At 31.6% G+C, this 17,404-nt stretch overlaps 1 protein-coding gene across 1 annotated transcript in view; it reads right to left on the bottom strand.

The window, feature by feature from the left end:
• The window catches only part of LOC140434914 (glucose dehydrogenase [FAD, quinone]-like), a 47,028-nt gene that overhangs the window by 11,432 nt on the left and 18,192 nt on the right, over positions 1-17,404 (bottom strand). The window lies entirely within an intron of this gene.

Below are 17,404 nucleotides of genomic sequence, written 5' to 3'. Positions count from 1 at the left end.
ACAGGCTTTGTTACTTATCAGGTGGTAAAATGTTGTATCCACTCTGGTCTTCTTTATGGGGCCGCCGCTTGGACAGTTATTGCTAACTAAATACAAAATCTAGCTTATGAGATGTGGCATTTAGAAGACTTTTAAAAACGTTATAAATAAACTTTGATCAAATGAAAAGGAAAGGCAGATATCGAGCACAGTTTATTAATCAAATCTTGCCCAAGAACTTTCGCTTGCTGGATCATCTTCATGGGCATCTGAAATAAGCCAAGAAACGTTTTTTTATAACTGAAGAAAATTAATTAAATTCGACAAAAAACTCGAAGTTGAAGGTTGATAAAAGTTTTTATGTGATATAACGTTTTAGACTTACTTCGTCAATTTTGGCCTATCCGGCAAACTGTTGAGAATGTCATAAACATATACAGTATACTCCATCTATAACGAACACGGTTATTACGAGATTTCGCTTATAACGAGATACATTAGATGTCCCGCGAAATTTCTATTGAACTATAACTGTCTATAGCGAGGCAAATTTGGTTATAACGAGATAAAATAAGATCCAAAAACGTGTTTTTTACGTTTTTGGTCCGGTCGGTCGTGGCTATAAATAAATACCTTTTCAAACAGCCCCTCAATAAACTTAACTGCAGCCCGCAATAAACTTCTTTACAATGAATAAATACAACTGTTTCACATCTTTAGAAAATATGATAGAATGATACTGGACCATTTAAAGCAGTTAAAAATGAGTTCTTAAAATTGCAGAAGCAATAGTTTATTTTATCCTTGAAAATACGCTTTATACATTATGTAGTTGGAAAAAAATATTAGTACAGATTTTTTGTTTTAACGTATATCATTGATAATAAAAGGAAACAACTCTTTTATGTTTTAATATATTTCATTGACAATAAAAGTAAATAACTTTGTTTCAAAAACGCCATTCAAACAATATTCATTAGCATCTTATATTGCTCCGAATGGCTTCACTATAGGAAGTTAATGGTTTAGAAAACTACAGATTCATATGTATGCACAGTATTATTATTGTCTGATATAACGAGATCGGCTTATAACGAGGTAATTAGTCTGTCATTTCAGTTCTCGTTATAGAGGGAGTCTACTGTATTTGTACATTACACTACACTACATAAAAACAAATAGTTTAAAATTAAAAAAAAAGGCGAAGCTACATTATGGTTTGCATCAGGATAAAGAATGGCTCCTGCTCTTAACGGAAATGTTAAGATGACATGTGACATATGACAGCTTGGATAGGCAGTCACAATCATGGTGATGTGATCTGCACATTTCAAAATTCTATGAAACTAAGCATTGACCAAAGGTCCAACTGACACTACTATAGGCAATCAACTGATGAAATATGAAATTATACAGAATATGTTAAGTAGATTGCATAATCCAGATCTCACACTCAAACCTGTCTTTAATAATTAGGGTGTTAGTTTGAGGGCAACTGAAGTGAACGTAAAGTATGAATGCAAGAAATAGACTAAAAAATTTTTTAGACAATGGGTGGTTGACTACAATAAAAGAGTCTACCAAGCGCTATCAATGCTGCAGAAAAGAAGAAATCTAACTACGAAATTAAAATACTAAAATTAAAAATCAAAATTGAAGGCAAAGTGTATAAATGGGGTATATTCCAAGTAGTTCAGTTAAACCCACAATCAATGGGAGAACAATAAAATTAAAATGTCAACGCATTACTCAAGATCAACTGACCAACAGTGGGAAATGTTGAAAAAATATACAACTGTGGAGATGATATTTTTAAATTACGCAGAGATATGGAGATATATCAACGCCAACTATAGATCAATTGAACCTGAGCAAGCTAGTTTTGTAAATTATTGAAGAATAAAATAGTAATGTTAATCAAAGTATGAAATAAATAAATTCTTAATGAATATACTCAGTGCAGAAAGTCTAAACAGCTGAGCTGGGACCTCCACAAGGTGAAGCTGCAATAAAGTTTTTAAAAACAGGTTTAAATTTAGTATAATTTAAATTAATTTAAGTATTAAGATAGTGAGAGTTTTTATTTGTTTCCCTTGTAATCTCCAAATCTTCCAGTAAATCCATGATTTCAATTTTGATTTTTAATTTTAGTATTTTAATTTCATAGTTAAATTTCTTCTTTTCTACAGTATTTATAGCGCTTGGTAGACCCTTTTATTGTAGTCAACCACCCATTGTCTAATAGATTATTTAGTCTAATTCTTGCATTCATACTTTACGTCTACTTCAGTTGCCCTCAAACTAACACCCTAATTATTATAGACATGTTTGAGTGTGAGTTGATTTCCTATAGTAGTGTCAGTTAGACCTTTGATCAATGCTTAGTTTCACAGAATTTTAAAATGTGCAGATCACATCACCATGATTGTGACTGCCCATCCAAGCTGTCATATGTCACATGTCACTTTAACATTTCCGTTAAGACCAGGAGCCATTCTCTCTCCTGATGCCAACCATAATGTAGCTTCGCCTTTTTTTAAAAATTTAAACTCTTTGTTCTTGTGTAGTGTAGTGTAATGTACAAATATATGTTTATGAAATTGTCAACAGTTTGTTGGATAGGCCAAAATTGACGAAGTAAGTCTAAAACGTTCATCATCATCAATTAGCCTATATTTGTCCATTGTTGAACCTAGGCCTCCCGTAGACTCTAAAACGTTATATCACATAAAAACTTTTATCAACCTTTAACTTCGAGTTTTTTGTCGAAGTTAATTGATTTTCTTTAGTTATAAAAAAAAACAATTCTTGGAAAACGTTATTTCAGATGCCCCTGAAGATGCTCTAGGAAGCGAAAGTACTTGGGTAAGATTTGATTAATAAACTGTGCTCTGATGTCTGCCTTTTCATTTTATCAAAGTTCATTTATTCGAGCATTCAACCTTATATCAATATTATAGATAGATTATATTCCGAATGAAATAGTGTTCCATAGAATGGGAAAACATAGTTCATTTTTGATCACTACTTAAAGAAGAAAGTCAGTATATTTGTTCCAGTTAATTATGAAAATTAAATTGGAATGAAATCGTAGTACTGACAGATGACGAATATCTTGGCTGAAAACCATCAGCAACTGAACTGAATTAAATACACATTTTTGAGAAACGCAGAAGATAGAGATGCATTTGCTATGGTAATAGCCAACCTTTGTTAGAAAAGTCGACACTAGAAGAGGAAGAAAGGGGTATTTAAAGGAGGACAGATGTGACTGTGGTGAATTACAGAACCATAAGAATTACTTATTATTAATTAGTAAATTAATTACATTAATTATTCTTAAAAATAATGCATGGTCGTATAAATAAAAAAATAGAAGAAGGAATAGGTATTTTTGATAGTCAGTGTGAATTCAAAAAGGAACAAGGAACCACTACTTTTACTGTGGTACCTCAAAAATGCATGGAGATAAATGTGGATATGCATGTTTGTTATATCTATTTAAAAAAAAACAGTTGACAGAGTAAGACATGAAAAATTAATCCAAATTCTAAAGAGAAAAAACATAGACAAATGACTTAAAAATACTAAAAATACTAAAATACTAAACAAAAAAATGGCTCCTTTACTGAAGTCAAAGAGCACAAATTGTAATAGATAATCAACCCAGTTCAGAAATTGAAATCAGGTGAGGAATAAGAAGAAGAGAGAGAGAGAGAAAGAGAGAAGAAGAAGCATTACTTGAGGCAAGAATGCACTCATCTTTATTTAATGAAAAACATAATGAAAAGGTAACATAAGTGGCAAAATATTGACGGTAAATGATTTTAAGAAGCTATCCGAACACAAAAAGTAGGTACGTAAGTACACATAGATAAATGTAAGGGTATATAAATCGTAATAGTTTTTGCAATATATACTGAAATACTGTTATTAAACATGACCTCGACAATAAAAGATAGCAAAAAGTAAAATTATGCAAACAGTATTAAAACAAATTTGAAAGTTATTATATTTATTAAGTACGAAGCAATCTTTACGTAAATTTAATGCTTCGTTGATTTATTAACTATATTTACAAAACGCACTTTTTGTCAGTGTAAATTTTATCATTATAGTCATATTTAAAGGAATGTATGAAATTTTACAATGTTTACTAATATTGAGCCAGTAGTCGTGGGCATCTGTGCTATAAAAAAATGCAAATATAAATCTTTACTGGCATGCAAGTTGTACCAGAGCACGCATAGACCAAAACGTTGGAGCGTTCTAACTTTTCATTCGCCAGTACGATTCATGCGACAGTATTCGGCTGGCGCCACTATTATATGCAAATGTAAATTTGTTCCATGCATACAAGTAATCAGGTGGCAAGACTACATTTGTGTCTATTTTACCAGTTCTTTTACAATGAGGAAAAAGTGGACTTTGGCACAAATTGTTTAGTTCTTAGAATGTTATGAACAATATCCTTGTTTGTAGAACGCACATTCTAATTCATGATAAAAAAAGGAATTTACAAGAAGATGTATATAAATCCATTGCAAGTTAAACATGTTCCATACAAAATGCACACACATTGGAATTAATACAAATTTAAAAAATCAAGAAGTGAAGAACCGGTACAGATGAGATTTACACACCGAAATTTCCTTGTTTTGCGGTGGTCGATAGCATCTTGCGGTGGAAATCGTAACGTCAAACAATACTTAATTAAAAATGTAATTTTCATCACAATCACAACCAATTATTGTGGCTTAATTTTATAAAAAAACATAATATTTAACTTAACCATGCCACAAGAAACTAGTTTCAGAACCTTAATAAATATCTTATTATTACTTGCAATTTAAATCTGGCAGATAAAGTGTCCCCTAGTCCCCCCTAGATAAAGTGTCATGGCGGTATTCGTTTTTTCAATATGGTGTTAAGATCGTGGCATATTATCATGAAGGTTGCGTTTCCAGCCCGTAGCGTTTAGTTACCGAAAAATATAATTTAAATGGTTTTATACATGAACAATTCACACTGTAAGGAACGTATCGTATCAGACACCTTACGTTTCCGTTCAGTATATTCGAAAACAATATTTTACGGATGCCGACCGCTACGAAACGAGTCGAAACCTGTTGATACGGATAATGTACTTAAATTAGGAGTCCGTCGCTTTCCCCTCGTTGTATTTAGGTATTTGTTTGACTTTGATACAGAGTATTTAAAAAATAATTTTCGAGGCTACTTTGTCATTTAGGCATGTGTTTTTATTGCTTTGTGACAATTAAACACGAAAGTGATAAATAATTAGAACTTTTGCACGAAAGCGATACCCCTTCTTTGTTTTAAAATAATCTTTGGTTTGATATTTACAGTTTAATAGTACAAGTTAAAACGGATTTCGAAAAACTAATAGAACTCGTACGCGGTGAAAAAATTTTGTATAAATACAATGATTAATGCTATTATGATGCAAATGAAAAAAAATATTTGGAAAAGCGAGAACACATCTTCACCGCACCAAACTGAGACGTTCTATGTATGAAAATGTGAACGCGCAGTCTGATTACTGGACTGGAAACGCTACGTACCGGAAACTATACGTGCATGACAATATGATGCGACCTTTAGGAGCTGTGAAAAATAATCAAAATTATCCATCGTCATACGTAAAAAGTTTCTGAACGACGTAGGATCTTCCATTGAAAGTTGTCTAACAAGATTCGTGGAACCACCTAACGTTTGTCTCCGAGTAATCCATACTACTCGACAACTTCTACGAACCAGTTCAGTTGACATTTAAACACCATTTAAACCATCGAGTTAGAATCTATGGAGAGGGCATCACGTGACCAAAAACGACCTCACTTTAGCCATATTGTTAAGATTGTTTTGAGACTTTTGACAGATCGTATATGTTTGTTTACGTTTGTTGTTTTTCGAATATTTTTAGTTTTATAATACTTTTATAGAAACTGTAATAATATATTGTGATAGTGCATAATAATGGTTTCTTGTTCTCAACGTAGTTGCAGTAGCAGAAGCAATGTTAATAAAAAATCTTCAGGACTAACGTTCTACAGGTTTGTATACAAATATGTAAACAAAGTAATGGCCCGTACTTCGGAGAATAAATTAATAGTATTTGACTGTATTAATTTATCTTTATTTATAATATATCGTGTTTTCAGTGTTTACCACGGGATAAATAAATCATAGTTTATTAAAAAAGTATTGCACTTTTTTAGATTATGATTAAATCTTCTGAATAACTAGTCATATTTTTATAGTAGTTTTAATATTATTGAGTCCGGCCATGATCCCACCGCCATATTGGTATCATCGTTAGCCACGCCTACCTACGCCGTTTTTAATACACACGTTAATATGCTCATAGCTTCTCCATAGATTCTAACTCGATGGTTTAAACAAGGAGCTCCCTATAGCCACAACACGTTCCACTTAACAAATGAGACTTGCGAGACAAAATTTCATTGTAGGTATGTGTAAACATTTGCTAGCACGAAAGTTCAACTAACGTTAAACAGTTGCCAGCAAATCATTGCATGTGTAAACCCAGTATAAGTTTATATCTTTAGTGTCTCATTAAAAATGTGATTCCAATAACGGTAATAAAATTAAACCATTGTAAATATTTAATTTTTGTGGGATTGTCACAAATCTTATAATTTTTCTACCTTTTAGAGCCGGTTTTTCAGTGCTGGCTTAACTTATGTAATGTTTGGTCACTGAAATATTTTTATGCTAAATTAGTTTTTAAGTACTAAGTTGGCGCTTAAGCACATTTAATTTGACCAAGATTTTAACCACTACTTGTTAGATGGATTAACTCCGAAGTTTGTAGTTACATTTGCACATAGATACAGTGAATGCATAATGCATTATTCAGAGTACTGCCTGACATAAACGAGGTTAGGTTATTTTGTTTTTATCGTGCGAATTATTCTAGTTCGTTAAATACATTATAACTGTAACAAGTATCTACATATTATTATGTTTCAATATTAAATAAGTTGATTTCTTAATTATGTGTTTTTTACATTTAATATGAACGAACAAACGAACGTTGGCATGTAAACTTTACTGAAAGTAAAGTTACTTGATTGGTAGAATTGGTAAATAACCATAGAAAATAATTAGAATGTAAAGAAACAGAAGTGATAAGCAAAATTCCTGTGAATGGGAAGATTGCTTGCTAATAAATTTAACAAAAAATCTACTGCTTCTATACCACGGTCAGCAAAAATTCTAAAGGGGAAGTGAACAAATGTATAAAAAAACTAAAGTACCTACTTAACCATGCAAAGCAATACCATCACAGTGTGCTTCAGATTTTATTCAAACAGGTAAGTTTTACTTCAAAGAAATGACAGCTTCTAGAAAAAGCAGAAGAATGAACGTCCTTAAAAATCATAATGGAGATATTACTACTGATATGAAGGAAAAATTGCGACACTGGACCAATTACATCCCAAAGCTATTTAATGATAAAAGAGAAAAACTATTATTAGAAACCACAGATGATATCGGACCACCAATTTTACGGAAAGAAGTCAACTATGCCATCAATAACACAAAAGAGGGCAAAGCTAACGGACCAGATGATGTGCCCATCGAATTATTAAGACTCATTATTGAAGATGTTATTGAAGTAATGGTTGAACTCTTTAATCTAATATATCAGAATGCCAAAATCCCCAGACAATGGCCGTTCTTTGTGCCAATACCCAAAAAGTTAAGTGCAATATCCTATTCAGATCACAGAACAATAGCTTTAATGAGTCACACACTTAAAATATTTTTAAAAATAATACACAGCAGAATTGTTAAAACACTTGAATATGAAATTAGTGACACACAATTTGGCTTTAGTAATGGTATGGGTACAAGACATGCTTTGTTCGGCTTGAATGTGCTGGCCCAGAGATGCATGGATATGAATCAGGACATATTTTGTAGATTTTGAAAAGGCATTTGATAAGGTTCAACATAAAAAGCTTGTAAAAATATTAAAAAGCAAAATTATTGCTAGTCGTGATATGAAAATTATATCTAATCTATACTGGAATCAAACTGCCAAGGTAAGAAATGACAATCAGAACACCCGAGATATCAAAATACAGGGAGGAGTCCGCCAGGGTTGCGTGCTGTCACCACTACTCTTTAATGTCTACAATGAAACGGTATTTAAAAAAGTGCTCTCAGATTCAATAGAAGGTATATCTATCAATGGAGAAATTTTAAATAACTTGCGTTTTGCAGACAATACAGTAATAATGATAACAACGACGATTTACAGAACGTAATGCAACGACTTAATGGATGCTGTCATAAATACGAACTAAGGATATATTTGAAAAAAAAAAACTAAATGCATGATCATGGCTAAATCAGCAGATACAAACATCCAATTGATTGTTGAGGATACTGTAATTGAGAGTGTCAGTTTAAGACACATATTGAAAATAGCAAGTGTATCATTCTTTAATAAAAGTTTCTTTGTTATCGTGATATTAGAACTACGCCTAAGAATTTTCTTCGTTATGGCTTGGAAGCATGGAAATTAAAACAAGTGCATCTAAACAAGTAAACAAGTTTTTGCATCTAAATAAGTTGAATTTTTGTGTTACAGAAGAATCCTTCGAATATCATGGACTCAAATAATGCCATCCGCAGAAGTTACTAGAAGAATAGAAAATGAAACTGAAATAATATTGAGTATCGAAAAAAAGAAAACTTGAGTACTTAGATCATATTATGAGAGGGCAAAGATACTCATTATTGCAGATTATTATGCATGGCAAAATTCGAGAAAAGCGAAATTTGGGAAGACGAAGAATATAGTGGCTTAAGAACTTGAGGGAATGGTTTAAATTCAGCAGTGCAGAACCATTCAGAGCGGCAGTCAACAGGGTCCGCATAGCCATGATGATTTCCAACTGAAGATGGAACTTAACCCTTTGGGACCCAGTGGGACTTATAGATTCCAGCGACAGTTTCAATTTGCCTGATGTTCCAAATAAGTCCCGTTTTACATTATATTCTTCGATATCGGAGTTTATCGACTACACTGCACATGTTTCTCTACTAAAGTGATATTGGCAACGTTGGATGGCTCAGTTCGTTCGCAAGTAGATGCAGAATCTAATATATCTTCAGAAAACGACGAAGAAGACCCATTCCACGACAGTGATCATTCTTCTGATGAGTAGTATATGGCATCAGATGATTGTCCTGACAATGAAGAACAATACACTTGCTCATTAGATGGATCAAATACGTCTTCATTTGATTCTCCCGAAAATGAAGAAGGCAAGAATACTTGCTTGCTAGATGGGAAAGATTTAATTGAAGGTAAGAAAGCCATTATCAATAAAAAGAAAAGAGAACTCTCTATGGTATGGACATCAGTCGCAGCTGATCATAAACCCAGATTTGCTGTTCCTCCTGAAATACCTTGTGTAGTTGATACCTTGTAGTTTGTCACGTCTAGAAATTTTCTTGAAAGTATTCCTTCGAAGTTTATTTATTTTTATTGCGGATTGTACAAACGAGAGAATTAAAATGTATAATCGCAAGGAAGGAAAGTCTGAACCGCTTACTGATGCTGGTGAAGTAATGATTACTATTGGTTGTACTCTAATAATGTGCTACAACAGAGTGCCTAAACTGAGACATTATTGGTCTTCGCATCCATCTGTCGGGAATAAAACGATAGAAGAAGTAACTGCAATATCAAAAAACAGATGCTTATTCATTCTTTCCAAACTTTACTTCAATGGCCCAAAGAAACCCGAAGATTGCAGTAAGATATATTATGTAGAAGAACTGCTCTCCTGTTTCAAGTTCACATTTCAGAAGTATCGAACCTACAGTACTAGATAATTAATCGACGAGAGTATGGTGAAGTTCAAAGGTCGGTCGTCCCTAAAACAATACGTACCTCTAAAACCAGTAAAAAGGGGTATAAAACTATGGTGCAGGTGTAATTCTAAGACAGGATACACATATGATTTTAACGTTTACTCTGGAAAGGAAGTTGAACAAGCTGATGGAACTCTAGGTGAAAGAGTAGAAAAAACGCTATGTGAATCGATACGTATTGATAATGTTGTTGTGGCTTTTGACAGGTTTTTTACCTCTGTACGTCTAGTGGACACTATTAAATTCGCTGTAGTTGGTACAGCCATTACAAATAGATGGAACATGACTAAGGAGTTTTCTATAAAAAGCAAAATAAACAAGGGAGACTCTGTATTTCTAACAAATGAGTTCCAAACCCTAGCCACAAAATGGCAAGATACCAAACAAGTATCCTTGTTGAGTAACTGTCATAAGAGTAGTTGTACAACAGTTCAAATGAAAAAAAAAGAGTGGGACCAAAGTGGACGTTCCTTGTCCTGCTGCTGTTGCTTTATACAACGAAATTATGGGTGGTGTGGACCTGGCTGACCAAATGAGTTGAGTGTATGAAATGGATAGACGATCCTGTAAATGGTGAAAAAAAGTTTTCTACCGATTGCTTATGGTGTCAGTGGTAAATAGTTGGGTAATATATATCGATTTACATCCAACACGTAAGAAAACACCCCTTTTAGAAACTTTGTTTGAGCTATCAGAAGATCTCATTTCTAAAGGTAAAACCACTACACAAGTAAAACTTAGAAAAAGAAGTGTAAGTAGAACTTCAAAGAGATCACGAAATAAAAATGTAGGAGACCACATGCCGATTGAAACTGCTAAGAGACGGCGTTGTGTTGTTTGCTCAAGAATGGGTAAGGAAGGAAGAACCACAACCATCTGCACAATGTGCGATTTGGGTTTGTGTAAACATTGTTTCACATTATATCACACATATTAAGTTACATGGAAGTATTTTTTATGAATATTTTTGTAAATCTTTCTGAAATAAAGTGTTCATTTATTTGTGGCCGTAATCTCCCAACATACCGTACGGAACATTGGGACATATATATCCCACTATTTTTTTGTTTTTTTTTTATGTAAAAATTTGGTTTGGTACACTTTAAAAACCTTCTGCGGTTACCAGTACAAAGAAATAATTAAAGTCGAGATCGTAACAACACAAAAAAAATTGGGTCCCAAAGGGTTAAAGAAGAAGAATTTTATATGACATTCAACATTTAGCCATTTGCACATACCCAAGCTGCTTAGAGAAAAAAGTAGTTAGCTAACCCAGATTGTGCCAACCTGGTTTAAAGCATTGAAAAACGCTAAGAGTTTTAAAAAATTGGTTAAAATTTAACCTAGGTTAGCTAATCAAAATGTTAACTTATTACTGAACAGCTTGGCCTTATTGATCATTAATTGTTTTGTTCATTTGTAGGGAGTTGTACGATGATAAAATAACACTTAAGGATTTGTCTTCGAGTGAATTGTATGTAAAGTTGTGTGAGCGTTGTGAGTTTAGTATTATTATAAAAGTGTGTTATTTTTAAATTTAAAATTCAGAAATCCAGAGGATAACATTCATTCATCCAATGAATCCATTTATCTATTGATACAATACAAAGTATTGACAATGTTTTTCAAACTCTTTTCAAAAGAAATATGAACAGCAACGATGCCTTACATAAAATTGCGGCTTAGACTGAAAAGTCAATTTTCTACATATTTTTTATGTAGCCCCATATTAAAAAATCAATTTCTGAAAATTCCGGTGATCGCGTCCTCCTTTACCTATCCACCTAGCAGTAAAGTTATTTACTTATTTTACTACTAGTTTATTATTTAAATGTTTGTGAATACGAGCAGTGTGATGCAGTTGTAGAATATTAACTGAAACATTTTGAAGTAGGAATGGCAAATAATTATTTGACAAATCCAGATATTCACACGGCTGTCCGTGTGAAAAAATGTGGGCCAATTAAATAGTCCCTAGTAATGCCAACCCAAATATTTATAGAGCACCTGGTTTAACTATGACTCTTAATAAATTAGGGATTGCTTAATGCATATTAAAAAACACCTAATCGACACTTGCACTTGTTGCTGAGAACATTGACAAAAAGGGAATCTCCGATGATAATCTGCAGTTACCTCCAATGACAATTACGAGTATAAGCAAAATTTAAACAACAATATTTACATTAAAGATTCATTTGATTTCAGTTCTTTTATCAATAAGTTTTAATTAACACAAAACTCTGTTTTAGTTAGTTTTGATGTAACATCTCTTTTTACCAATTTACCTTTAGTTTTAATCATAAGTAATGTTGAAAAACATTGGAATGATATTTCGCAACATACTAATATTGACTTATTACATTTCAAAACACTTTTCATTTTTCACGTTTTTGATTCTAATATTTTTTATTTAATGGTGCCTTTTATTAACAAATAATGTGTTGAAAACCAGATGGTTCAGAAAACCCGTCATCCAAAAAAGTTGAAAATGAACCTTGTAACAGGATTAAAAGAATGTGTTTTTCTCATCCAGATTATCTACAAGAAGATCTTTAATTGCTGAACACTATTAAGAACTTCTATCCTCCAGATATCCTACATAGGATGCTTTTTTCTAATATTGTTAATATAAATAACTTTTTAATATAATAACACCATTTTTTGCTACATCTCAGAACATTGTATCCAACAATCAGAACATCTATTATCATTCACTACCTTATATACCATCATTAACACCTAAATTAATACAAATACTAAAGGTTATTGACAATATACAAATAGTAACAAAGAACATCAAAACTATTTCATCTTTATATTCTAAAAATAAATATCTCATAGATAAATTAGATAAAACAAATGTAGTATACAGCATCGGTTGTACTCAATGTGAAGCTGTATATGTTGGTGAGACCGAAAGAAATCTTTCAAATCGTATTATTTCTCACAAAAGTGATTGTAGAATAAAAAAACCATCTTGTGCTTTAGCAGATCATGTAATCGACAAAGACCATATTATGGATTTTGATAACATTAAATCTTTGTGTAATGAAGGTAATCAATTCAAAAAGAGTATTTTAGAAATGGTTTGTATTAGCAGCAGTAATGATAATTTAAACAAAAGATCAGAAATTCAAAATCTAAGCAAAATTTATAATTAAATTATTTCTCTATCGTTTATTTATAAAACCAATAAAATATCACATGTTTAATTTAATTTTCTATATACTTGTCACTTTTTTCCAGGTAGGTATCTATTAATAATAAATAAATCTTCTTTTTTATTAATAAATGAAAAAGAATATTTAACAAAATTTTAATTTTTGACTATATACTCCTCAAAAATAAAAATTGTAAGTTGGCATTCATGACATTGAGACTTATTTGTAATTGGTCGCTCTTCTAACTTATTTATAATAATTATCAAAATTTGATTGTTTTTTGTTTAAACAAATTTTTCAAAATTATGTTAAAAAATTTAAGAGAAACATTTATTAGACAAACTAATTTTTATAAAATAGTATTTTTTAAATATGTTTAGCAGCATAAGTTTATTAACTAAATTAATTTTATTTAGTGAGTTAATATATTTTTTTGTAATTATTAGTTCCACTTTATAAGATATTTTGTATTTTTTTAGCTCTTGAAAAAAATCGTAAACACATATGTATATTTTTTCCAAACGAATCACAAGGACTTCTTTTTTCTTATATATATATATATATATATATATATATATATATATATATATATATATATATATATATATATATATATATATATATATATATATAAATAAAATGCAATGGCATGTCTCGCAGAACAGAAAACCAAAAAGGTATATCGATAGAAGGCAACCGTATATACGTATTTCTGACTATTGGTCGTCTTCAGTACGGTGCAGCCAAGTTCGAAAAGGAGCATATATATATATATATATATATATATATATATATATATATATATATATATATATATATATATATATATATATATACCTAGTTTTATTTCTTGTATATTAGTTATTAAAAGCCATAAATAAAATAAATATTATTAAATTTAAAAAAAAAGCAGAGGTAAAAAAAATTTTCGTGACCAAAGAAATTGTTAAAGTTTAACCTTAATTTGTGACTGCCAAATTATTAATATTGTTTACATTAACTAATCATGCGTGACTATTGAAAAAAAAAATACAAATCGATTCGATACTATAGAATGAAACTTTTTACACGGCTAGACATTTTCTTAAAGTAGTACGGTACCAATTCTTTTAACTGTAAGGACACGATTACGAAACCTAACCAAATTGTTTTCTGTTCACACTGACACCAATTGAAAATGATACGCGATATAGAGGTTTGATCGAATTTACTGGAATAACCTTAATTAATCTAAATGAAGTAATCTAATAAATTAAATAAAAATAAATTATATTAAAATTTAAATAATGTAGATTACGATAAGGCAGGGATTTTGATGTTTCTTCTATATTTTTGCAAAATTATCTATTTGTTTTGTCCTTATATAACTGGTTTCTAGGTATTTAGATTACTACATCACCCTTCATAAGACTATTTTCCCATCTAATAAATTACTGGATGATTTATTTGAGTTTTTTTTATTTTAGGTTAATTTTAGCGAATTATTTTTAACCTTGCATGTGAGTCTAAGGGCCGATTGTTCGAACTCTAATCAAAACCTGATTGTAATCAAATATTTAATTACAATCAAATACGTCACATCAGCTGTCAAAATTATTAAAAATTGCTTATTATTATTATTGATTTGTAAATAAAAACATGAAATTACATCAGAAATAGTTTAATTATGGTTTATTTTTAATTAAAACGCATAATAATAAAACTGAATAAAATAAATCAGTCAACATAACCTTAAAATGTGACGTATTTGATTTTAATTAAATATTTAATTACAATCAAGTTTTGATTAGCGTTCGAACAATCGGCCCTTATGCTTATACAAAGTAAAAAGCAAAATTCCCAGTGGTTGGTCCTATACCATAGTTTAATCTTCTTCTTCTTCTTCGCGCGACTAGGATTACTCCTGTCTGTCTGCCTCTTATTCTGTTTCAGTCGTTGTTGACTATATATTATCTTTCCACCTTTTTGGCAGCCTTCCAATGTGTCTTCTGCTATGCGGCTTGTTGTTTTTACAGATGTTCGCTAATCTATCTGGTCCCATTTGGTTTACATGTTCGTTCCAGTGTTTTTTCTTGTTTTTATCCACCTGTTAATATTTTGAATTTGGCATTGTTCGCGTATACTTCTATTGGTTTGTCTGTCTCTTAATGATATGCCCGCTATTGATCTTAATACTTTCATTTTCTTTATACTTTGTTTCGTCTTTCTTGTATCGGTCCTTGTCTCCGCTGCATATGTTAGGATTGGTCTTACTGTTGTCTTGTATACTTTCATTTTGCTTTCCGTGGTCAGATATTTGTTTCTTCATATGGTTTCTCGGAGGCAACCACTTACTCTTGCCGCTTTTGATGCTTGCCTTGTGGTCTCTGTTCTTATATCCCTGTCACTAGTGATCTCTACTCCTAGGTAATTGAATTTCATTACTTGTTCTACAATTTGCTGTCTATTTCTAGTTTGCATCTACGCGGCTCTTTACTGATCACTATACATTTAGTTTTTTCTACTGATATTCTCATATTAAGTTTGTTTGCTGTGATATTGAAGGTGTGGAGCTGCCTTTGTAGGTTATCTCCTTGGCGGATTCTTCCTTTTAGTTCTATGCATTCTGTTTCCGCTGTTGGCATTATAACTCTGGTCTTGTTGTTCTTGTTAATTTCATTAATTGTCCTTATTATCTGATGGTCTATTTGTTCAGCTTGTAATGAATTTAAGATGTCATTTCGCTTCACCCTGTCAAAAGCACTTTTTAAATCTACAAGGCACATGTATGCTGGTTTTCCATATTCAATAGACTTCTCTATTATTTGTCTGATAATAAAAATTGCGTCTTTTGTGCTGCGGTTCTTTCGGAAGCCTTGTGGTTCGTCTGCCATGTTCGCTTTTTCCTCGATTTTATCTTTTATGACTGCCGTTAACAATTTTAATGTACTATTCATCAGATTAATGCCTCTATTATTTTCAGGATTTCTCGAGTCTCCCTTTTTAAGTATCGGTAGCAGGAGACTTTCCTTCCATTCCGCTGGTACTACTCCGGTATTTATTATATCGACGAATAATTTTAGGAGCCATTTGCGTAGTGTTGTTCCTCCATATTTTAGCAGTTCATTATTTATCTTATCAGGACCAGGTGCTTTTCTGTTTTTAAATTTTTTTATTCGTTCTTGTAAATTTTCTTCTGATATTAGTACTTTATCGTGAGTTTCGTTAATGATTATTTCTCTGTTCTCTTCTTTTCCTCCTCCATATAGATTCGTGAAATGCTCAGTCCATTGTTCCTCGGTAATGTTATCTATGCGTACAAATTCAAATTCATAGTTTAATCCTTTTGTTTTTTTTTTCTACGTATGAAGGTCTTTTTAGTTATTATTTGAAGTATCTCCTTATTCTTCTAGTTCCATGACTGTTATCAATCGTTGGATATGATGTTGGCTACCATATTCGCTATCTTGACTTTATTGACAGCAGCTCTAAATAATCATGTAGTCGATTTTCCCTACCATTATCTTAGATTTTTCAGCCATGATGTTCTTTTTTCTACCAGGAACACGTTCACATTGGATCTTTCCCTGAATTATCAGATTTAAAAGTTTATATTTTTCAGAGTGTCTCATAATGTGTCCGAAGTATTTCTACTGGAGTCTCTTTATTATATTGACCAGTTGTGTTGTTTGGTTCAGGCGTTTAAGGAGCTCCTCATTTTTAACTTTGTTGATCCAGCTTATTCGCAGTAGACGTCTATATAACCACAGCTTAAAGACCTCGAAGTGTTTAAGCATCGCCTCATTTAGGATCCACGCTTCCACTCCACAACAGAAAGCATATTTTACATGAAGTTGCTTCAAAAGATCGTCGAAAATGTGTAATATATTATGCGAAAATAAGCGCTGAAAAAGGAACAAAACCGTTTAAAAAAAGGGACCGAAATCAAAATTTTTGTGTTATGAATGTAACAAATTTTATTGTTTGTTTTGTTTTTTTGATGTTTACCATTATTCTGTATGATTAATAAAAACTGTTTGTATTGTTTGATTAAAATAAAAATGTTTTTTCATAAAAATGTTTTTTAAATCCTTATAATTTTTTTGAAAAATCTTTTTTGATAGTAAACACATAAAAAGTGCCGAGTTCATTCACTGGTATTACCTGCCAGGCTCCTCTGTGAAAACTTTCATATAGATAAATGTGTTTCGAAGCACGGCAGTTGGGTTACAGGCTTTGATGTTAACGTTAATAGTGAAGGTTGCCCTATGGATGCCGGGGCGTGTACGACCACAGGATCAGAAACCCAAATGTCGGGTGTAATTTTCGATTAACGTGTTAAA

Source organism: Diabrotica undecimpunctata, chromosome 2 (genome assembly GCF_040954645.1).
Source record: "Diabrotica undecimpunctata isolate CICGRU chromosome 2, icDiaUnde3, whole genome shotgun sequence".
Taxonomy (NCBI): Eukaryota; Metazoa; Arthropoda; class Insecta; order Coleoptera; family Chrysomelidae; genus Diabrotica; species Diabrotica undecimpunctata.
Note: the sequence above shows the minus strand (reverse complement) of the source record. Positions and strands in the feature narration are given on the sequence as shown.